Source organism: Mustela nigripes, chromosome 2 (genome assembly GCF_022355385.1).
Source record: "Mustela nigripes isolate SB6536 chromosome 2, MUSNIG.SB6536, whole genome shotgun sequence".
Lineage (NCBI taxonomy): Eukaryota > Metazoa > Chordata > Mammalia > Carnivora > Mustelidae > Mustela > Mustela nigripes.
Window position 1 is genome coordinate 83,414,952 of NC_081558.1, and position 9,881 is coordinate 83,424,832.

Genomic DNA, 9,881 nt, shown 5'->3' on the forward strand with positions numbered 1-9,881 from the left:
TTCTTTCATATGAGTGACTGACTTATTTCCCTTTTATATATACCACATCTTCTTTACCCATTTATCTTGAGCTGCTATTTGGCTATTGTAAATAATACTGCAATAAACAGGGATGCATATACCTATTTTTCCTCCATCACATATACATTTTTTTATATTGGACAAACTAAACTTTTTTTCTTCACTCTTAATTGTTTTGCAGTTTTATTCACATTCCAATTAGTTGACATATACTGTAATATTAGTTTCAGGTGTATGATATAGTGTTTAAACACTTCAATATAATATCCTGTGCTCATCACAACTGTACTCTTTAATTCCCATCACCTATTTACCCTATTCCCACCATCTACCTCCCCTCTGGTAACCATCAGTTTGTTCTCTATAGTTAAATGTCTATGTTTTGGTTTTTCTCTCTCTCTTTTTCCTTTTGGTCAATGCTTTATTTCTTAAATTTTACATATGAATGAAATCATATGGTATTTGTCTTTCTTTGATTGACTTATTTCATTAGCATTTACTCTCTAGCTCCATCCAAGTTGCAAATGGAAAGATTTCCCTCTTTTTTATGGCTGAGTAATATTCCATGATATACACACACACACACACATATGTATATGTATATACACACACACACACATATATGTATATGTATACACACACACACACAATTTATCTTGCTTGTCCATTCATCAGTCAGTGGACCTTTGGGCTACTTTCCCCTTTTCCATATCCTCATCAGCACCCATTGTTTCTTGTGTTTTTGATTTTTGCCATGCTGACAGGTGTGAGGTGATAATTCTGTTTAGTTTTGATTTGCAAAACTGATGATGATAATGATGTTGAGCATCTTTTCATGTTGGCCATCTATGTCTTCTTTGAAAATATGTCTATTCATGTGTTCTGCCCATTTTTTCCCATTTTATTTTATTTTATTTCTTTTCAGTGTTCCAGCATTCATTGTTTATGCATCACGCCCAGTGCTCTGTGCAATACATGCCCTCCATGATACTCACCACCAGGCTCACCCAACCCCATACTCCCTCCCCTCCAAAACCCTCAGTTTGTTTCTCAGAGTCCACAGTCTCTCATGGTTTTTCTCCCCTTCTGATTTCCCCCAAATCACTTCTCTTCTCCATCTCCCAATATCTTCCATGTTATTCCTTATGCTCCATAAGTAAGTGAAACCATATGATATTTGGCTCTCTCTGCTTGACTTATTTCACTCAGCATAATCTCCTCAGTCCTGTCCATGTTGATACAAAAGTGGGATATTCATCCTTTCTGATGGAGGCATAATACTCCATTGTATATATGGACCACATCTTCCTTATTCATTCATCCATTGAAGGGCATCTTGGTTCTTTCCAGAGTTTGGTGACTGTAGCCATTGCCATTATGAACACTGGGGTACAAATGGCCCTTCTTTTCACTACATCAGTATCTTTGGGGTAAATACCCAGTAGTGCAAAAGCAGGATCATAGGGAAGCTCTCTTTTTCATTTCTTAAGGAATCTCCACACTGTTTTCCAAAGTGGCTGCAAGAACTTGCATTCCCACCAACAGTGTAAGAGGGTTCCCTTTCTTCACATCCTCTCCAACACATGTTGTTTACTGTCTGCCTATTTTTAATTGGATTATTCATTTTTGGAGTGTTGAGTTTTATAAGTTCTTCGTAGATTTTGGATACTAACCTTTATCAGATATGACATTTGCAAATACCTTCTCCCATTCCGTAGGTTGCTTTTAGTTTTGTTGATTGTTTCCTTCACTGAGCAGAAGCTTTTTATTTTAATGTAGTCCCAATAGTTTATTTTTACCTTTGTTTTCCTTGCCTCAGGAGACATATCTAGAAAAAATTTCTGTTATGGCTGATGTCAGAGACATACTGCCTATTCTCTCTTCTAGGGTTTTTATGGTTTCAGGTCTCATATTTAAGTCCTTAATCCATTTTGAGTTTATTTTTGTGTATGGAGGACTTTTTTTTTTTAATTAAAACTTTTACTTTGACTCACAGTTGATTGAACAAAACTGAAGACTCAGTAGGTAAATACGTACGCTCTTCCTTGGTCTTTCTGCTTCAACCTCACTGGCCTTTTTTATTCTCCTGAATTCCTCACAGTCTTCCTGCTCTTTATTTTTCACAGAATGCTCCTTTTTATCGTCTTCAACTACTTCACTTCTACATGTCCCTCAGCTCTCCTTAGGTGTCACTCCCTTGGGAAAACATCACTGGCTTTCTGACTATTAGAACATTACAAAAACCTTCCAAATATAGGATTTCACCCATGTAGGAAATATACCTTTCCATGTATTTCTCCTGGTTGTGATTTAGTATTTCTGTGATTATTTGATTAATATCTGTCTCTCCTACCAGTCTATATGCTCCAGAGATACAGGGACTGATTTGGATTACTTTCATCTAGTGTTTGGCAATGAGCTTACTACATGGTAAGGGTTCAATAAATATTTGTTGAGTGAGTAAATGGATGAATGAAAAACAGGACCAGAGCTTCCCCTTATGTGTGCACTTTATCTGGGTGCACCTAGTCTGTCTGAGAACCCCTAGGCACCAACCTTAATCCCCCTAGTGGTCTCCTTTCCACTCCAACGTGATGAAAGACACTATCAGGAACCAGGAGAAACTCACCAAACTGCAAGTACAAGTGCACATTTGTGGGAAAGGAACTACTCATGGAAAGAAGAAGGTGGTTCACAGAATGGCTAAAACAGATGACAAAAAACTTCAGTTCTCTGTCAGAGGCAGGCCCCTGGCCAGGGCGGCCTCCGCCATTAAAAGATGGCGCCTGGCTAGTTGCCAGGTTAGGATTGCCTCGTGAGACTAAGCAGAAGGTCCAAAGAGGAAGTAAACAGCATTGGTTGCTAGTGAAGTTGTTCGTTTAGGTGCACAGCCTGATTCGCTCCCTCCTGTACCCTGCTCGCTGTTTGGTCATGTAAATGTATATAAGTGTGTAGACATGCGGAAATAGAGAGAAGATACATCTGAACTGGGGCTTCTTGTCGTCCTTGCGGGTCGAGGGCGATAGTTCTCCTTAAAGAAGTTAGGAGTAAACAACACCTCTGATATTGAAGAAGTGCATATGTTCACAAACCAAGGAATAGAGATACACTTTAACAACCCAAAAGTTCAGGCATTGCTGGCCATGAACACTTTCACCATTACAGGCTATGCTGAGACAAACAGCTGACAAAAATGCTACCCAGCATCTTCAACCAACTTGTTGCAGACAGTTCAACCAGTTTAAGAAGACTAGTGGAAGCTCTGCCCAAATAATCCGTGGGTGGAAAAGCCCCAGTTGCTACTGGAGAGAATGATGATGATAAAATTCCAGAACTTGTGGAGCATTTTGATGAGCCTTCCAAGAATGAAGCGAACTGAGTTGAGTCAGATTCGGAAGAAGATAAAACTTGAAGAAGTTCCTGGGAGCTGCTATTTTATATTATGACTGCCTTTCAAGATTTTATTCATGGGTCTGATAAAATCTAGATCTCTAATATTTTTAAGCCCAACCTCCTTGGACCCTGCAGCTCTTTTCAGTTTTTGCTTCTACACAATTTATTCTTTGAAACTAATTAAGCTGAGGAAACCTGGGAATAAAGTTTGAAACAAGATTGATAAAGTTCTTTGGCTAGGAAAAAGAGAAGAAAAAAAGAAAGACAGGACCATAGTCTGGCAATGTCGTTATAGTGAATCAACTTAGCCAGGATCTTTGTTTGTTATTATTTAATAATTACAAGGGAAAATATAGCAAGTAGGTGTAGGCCAGTCAGGCCCAGAAATAGAGACCTCCTTGCAGTGGACATGCCAAGGGCCATTAAAGGTAACTCCCTGGAAGACAAAGGGAAGGGAGAGGTCCAGAAAAGGAAAGGTCAGTGACTCCTGTGAAATAAACTGAATTCCTACCCACTGATAGGCTCAAGCTGCTCCCACTTGAGAGCTTCTAAGCATCTAGAATTTTGTGTATCCAATGTGGATTTTGAAAAGAAAGCAATTATAGCATCTTGGAGTGCAAACCTCCATGAGAAAGGCTCATAGTGAAAATGGATCAAAGTTTTATGAGGATGGTTCAAAATTTTCTTGCATTCTAAATTCAAGGGCTAATAAATGCAGATGAAAAATATCAGAGATTGTAATGGGAGAATGATGCAAAATCACAATGAAGTTGTAAAATACTCATAACAACAGTGTTGAGGTCAAATGTTCAGAGGCAGCAAGAGGATGCAGAACTGTGGCCCTGATAGCTGCATCCTAATTAGACTGTTCTTGTAATAAAGTATTGAACAGAGAGGGAGTCTCCCTTCATTGTCAACTATATTCTGAGTTTGGTTTTTCAGTCTTCCTGTGGACTGTGTGATCTTCCTAATAACCTTTCTGACAACATTCCAAAAATTATTTTTTCTTTTTTTTCCAGAATCAATTCATATTGTTTGCAAATAAGAAATCTTGTCCTATGAAATGTGGTAGAAAAGATAGGAAAAGACTCTGTTTCGTGGACTCCCTGAACAAACACCAGTCAAACCAAATGCAGTGACCTGCAATGGCCAGAGGTGGAAAAGTGGGGATGGAGGGAAAGTTGGGATGCTCTTGGCAGATCCGCAGAACTTCAACATGGAGAAATTCCACAACAAAGCCTTTGTGGTGCAAGGTTTCCTCTGTGGCATGGTAATTCTTTTGGAGATAAGTCTTCATGAATCCCAGTAGGTTGCTGGTGTGACAAAACTCCTGCTTTCCAAAGTTTGAAAGGATAATCTAACTCAGTGGTTTTTAGTGGGGATGGTTTTACCCCCCTCTCCCCCCAGGAGACATTTGGCAATGTCTAGAGACATTTTTGATGTCACAACTAAGGGAGAGGGTTGCTACTGACATCTAGTGAGTAGAGGCCAAGGGAGTTACAGAACATCCTATACCACACAGGAAAGCCCCACCATGACAGAGAATTATTTAGCCAAACATATATAGTCAATGTGTCACTATTGAGAATTCTGGTCTAAATAATGTGACTGAAACTCTTGCTTTTTAGGAAAGTTTTGTATTAGAAAAAAATCTTGTACTGGAAAATGTAAACTTCATATTTTGAGGTAGTATACAGAACTACATTATCCAGCGGAATAGAAATTAGCTATCAAGCACGTGAAATACGACTAGTCTGAATTGAGATATGCATATGTGAAATACATACTGGGTTTCTTAGTTTCAAAAAATGTGGAATATCTCATTATAATTAAAATATTCTTTACATGCTGAAATTATAGTTTTGAAATATTGAATAAAATAAAATAAGTCATTAAAATTAATTACTCCTGTTTCATTTTACATTTTAAAAAATGGGTTACTAGAAAATTTAAGTTACATATGTGGCTCATGTCATAATTCCATTGGACAGCTCTGGCTTAGAAAAGGAGAAGCCAATGAGTTAGAGATTTTGAACAGGAGATATTCTGCTTATTGGAAAAGAACAAAAGCTAAAAGAAATAAAATTTCATTTATTCTTTAATTCCTGCACCCAGTAGACATTTTTTTAAAGTAGGCTCCATTCCCAGTGTGGGGCTTGAAATGATGACCCTGAGATCAAGTCCTGAACTGAGATCAAGAGTCAGATGCTTAACTGATTGAGCCACCCAGACACCCCCGGTAGACATTTTTGAACACACACTATGTGTTAGTTATTTGGCATACTAAAGATCAGTATCTCTTCTTTTGTGAAGAACTCATAGCCAAAGTCATAGTCATAAGTCAAAGAAGTCAGAGAGTTAATAAAAGAGATTGCAGAAAAAATTTGTATATTACTGTGTATATAAAGAGATGTGTGATTAGCTACCTAGGTAAGCCAGGGACCATAAAGAGGTGATGAGTTTTCATTAGGATCTGTCTTTTGACATCTTTGAGTATTATTGGTCTATTCCCTATTCTGGGACTTACCACCTAGAATGTGATCTTTACCTCTTCTCTGCTAACATCGTGCCTAACTTGAGGTGAAAAACTGAATCCTCCTGGGAGCATTGTAGCCCAAAGTGATGCCTTGTGATTTTGAAATTTTTAAGGTGTTAATTTGTTGATCTCAATAGGTATTTCATAATAAAGTTCTTTCCATGGCTTTCCTGTCCTATCTCCTTTAAAGTACATGAAATACTAAAACAGAGGCACACAAATGTGCTTATTAAATGCAAGAATGACCATTCCAAAGGTCTCATTCAATTAAGTCCTACTTATAATTTTTTCTTGCATTATAGGATAATGCAATAACACATAGGTTCTGTATTAATTTCTTCACTAAAGGATCTAACTGTGTACTCTGTTCACTCTGGCTCTTTGCACTTCTTGTTCCTTTTGCACTTTTCCACATTGCCCTTTGCATGGCTAACTCCTTTAGGCTTTAGGTTTCAGTTTCAATGCCATATTCTCTAGTAAGCCTTTTTTGACAATTGCCACAGTACAAGATTATGTTCTCCTTATCCTAAAGCACTGTCTCCTGACAGAGTACTTCTCACAGTGTACTTTAATGCTGGTTCAGTGTTCCATCTTCTTCATTAGACTGTGAGCTCTAAATGGCTGTTTCTATATTTCATTTGTTTACTGTTATGTCCTTGGATTTCAGCCCCAAGTATGACACACAGTATTCTTTAGTTTGGATTCCCCAGAAGCAGTTACCAGGGTGAGGATTTGTGTGTAGATGATTTTATTAGAAAGGTTCCCAAGAGAAAGAGAGTTGGTGTTGGGGACTAGGGGTGGGGAGGTGGGCTAGGTTGGGAGGATGGGACAGGGAAAGGGCAGAAGCCCAGCAAAGGTGTAATTTCAGATGATGTCCCACTTGATAAATGGATGAAGTAAGCCTCATCCTGATCTCCATGAGAGCTCTAGAATCTTATATCTCCTATTTTTCCCAGCCCAAGTCAGGAGTTATCTTTCCACTAGTCAATCATTGGAAATGACTACTCTTGGGGCACATAAACTTGTAGGCCCTTCTGGTCCTCTGTCCTAGCAGGAAAAGCAGTCAAGTGACTCTCATAGCCCAAGAAAGTCTTATGAAGAGGGTAGCGGGGGCAGGCCATTAAAAGCAAAAGCATAGGTGTTGGAGTAGGGGTGCACAGAAAATGTAAAGGGAATCTGAGGGATCCAGATAGAGAAGAGACAATGTGTCCTCATAGTAAAAAAAAAAAAAAAAAATTTTGGATGAATTTAAAAATCTTTTTTTTAGACTGACTAGGAATAGCACAATTAATCCAAATACAAGCAGTTATGTGGATATCTATACTTACTATAATTGACAAAAGTAGCAAATATGGGATTGTGCCTTGATAATTTTAGAATTAAAGAAATTTGTATATCATTTTATACAGAATGAATGATCAGCAATTGATTGATCTACCAGATTACAGTTTTAAGAAAAGCTTGGATGAACACATTAATTGTGAATCTATAATGTGTTTTTAAGGGGGAAGTTAGGGTCTTTCAAACATTTGTCTAATATTTTAGCTTATTTTAAAGAAAGAAGCTACAATGTTCATCTATAAATCTTCTCTTGATAATACAGTTATAGAACTATTATGTTTGCCAAACCAGTAGCTGAACCCATTATGGTTTAACTTGTAGCTATGACCAGTGTAGAAAATAACCCAGTATAGCAATACTCATAATTAAGACAATTGCAAAAGAAAAAAAATTAAAAAAAAAGTAAAGTGACATGGTATCTTACTTTGATCTCAGGGCTAAATAGAAAAACCTCCTGAATGAAATCTTAGATCAGTATTTTTAAATTTATATGGCAATTGTAATGCTTCCCTGAAATTTGTTATAGTGCTGCACCTGGTATAGGGATCATTATGCATCATGAAAACAGTTCAGTCTCACTAGGATGCTTCTGATGGAGGTTTACGCTCCCAGGGTTTGTCTTTAAACCTGAGTGCATTGCAAAATATAAATCATGTGGTGTTTACTACACAAAAAAGTTATAAGGGAATGATCAATGTAGTGGAGATTGTATAATGAATGATTTCAGATCAAGTACATGATTCTTCCTGTAGTAGGAATCTTATTTTTAACACTTTTCACTGTGCATTTCACTTTTCATATCAGCACTGTGCATGATTATTTAGAGCTGTCCTGACTCTATATTTTCATTTTACTGATTTAACAAGGTAAACTCTTTTTGTAAAATGGAATTTAAAATTGGTACAAATTAAGGGAAAGTAATTCCATCTGGGAGGAATCACCAACATCACCTCATATTTTGCCTTTACCTTTCTACTTCCTTGTTAATGAGCAAATAAACTACTTTATCAGAAGAGTGTTGGAGAACACATACTAATACATATTCCTTATTTTCTGGGATGTTCCATTAATATGGTCGTGGAGTAACATGGCCTATAATAAAACAGGAACATTTACTCACTCCGGGTAAAACTAATGTTATAGTTTTGTGTGAAAAAATATTAAAATTTGTGTATTTATAGCAATAAAGTAGTTCCTTAATTTAAAAAAAAAAGGAATGATGAGGCAATATGAAAGAGGAGCACGTGTATAGAAAATGAACCAATAAATTTTTTTTTAATGAACCAATAGATTTTAAAGATAATTCCAATCAATGAAACAAACTTTAGACTGCATGAAGGTAAAGAATTAGAGGAATGGAAAGGGGTTCTGGGTTATCCACTTTGAAAACAACAGAGAGAGAGATGGATATCAAATAGTAAACAGTTGAGAGCTATAGAAAGTGTTGATAACTTTCCATATATGCTTGCTAAGATTTCTGGAGGAAGAGAATGGAAAGAATTTTGGAGAAACAAGATTTGAAACACTAGTAGCAGTAACAAAGGCAGAGTACTCAGGATGGAATGGTACTTTAAAAAAGGGCTGGAATGAAAATACCTACTCATACTTGGTATTAAAACAGCAGAACACCAGGAGAAAATGAGATCCTCCTCCCACTCCACCTCCTCCTCTTGCTCCCCCCCGTCCCCTAGGTATGGTGTTCAATGATTCATCAGTTGCATATAAGAAAAGGAGATTCTTAAAAGCTACCACAGAGAAAGTATAGACTACCTAGAATCAATTAATGAGAGAGCTGACTTCACATCATTAACAAGAGATGCCAAAAACATTATTAATGGAATCCCTTCAAAATAGTGAGGCAAAATATCTGATATAAATTTACACTTTTATATCCAGCTAGATTATCATAAAAGAGGGAGAAGAATGTAGACAGACATTTAAGATATACAACCCTAGGAGAGTTTTCCAGCCATAGCCTCTCACTGAAAGAAATACTAAATTGTTTTCTTCAGAGGAGAAAGTTAAACCCTGAAGAGAATGAGATAGAAGAAGTTACATATATGAGCACAGAAATTAAATATGAAATTTTGGTAGTAGTAATTAACTATTGGACATAATAATAATCCAGAAAAAAATTATGTGTGAATAAAAAGGAAAAGAGTAATATTCTAGGAAGCAATGACAACAGGGGCACATTGTTTTGTGTAGCCAAGTGAATTAGTATCTTCCAAACGGCCATAATGTAACAAAATCACTCATGTTAAAAAAATCCAGAGTACAAGAAACACCAACAGAGTTTAATGTCATAGAGTATGCAAAGTTCATTGAGATTGTTAGATTGTTTCTGATTCCTTACTGCAACTTCCCTTTCAGTAACTACCTCTTGTTGAGTTTTGACATAGGAAAATCCACAAATATCTGAAAAGGCTATTAAAATATTCCCTCTTTCCAACTGCACATTTTTATAAAGGTTAATTTTTCTTCATATACTTTAGTCCAAAATATGCATAGCATTTGACTGAATGCTGAAGCTAGTTAAGAATCTAGCTGTGTCCTATGAGGCTGGACATTAAAAGGATGTGCAAAATTG

General features: G+C 36.8%; 1 pseudogene; it reads left to right on the top strand.

Moving 5' to 3' along the window:
• Positions 1 to 2,615: 2,615 nt before the first annotated feature.
• LOC132009965 (transcription factor BTF3-like) lies at positions 2,616 to 3,400 on the top strand (annotated as a pseudogene).
• Positions 3,401 to 9,881: the final 6,481 nt, after the last annotated feature.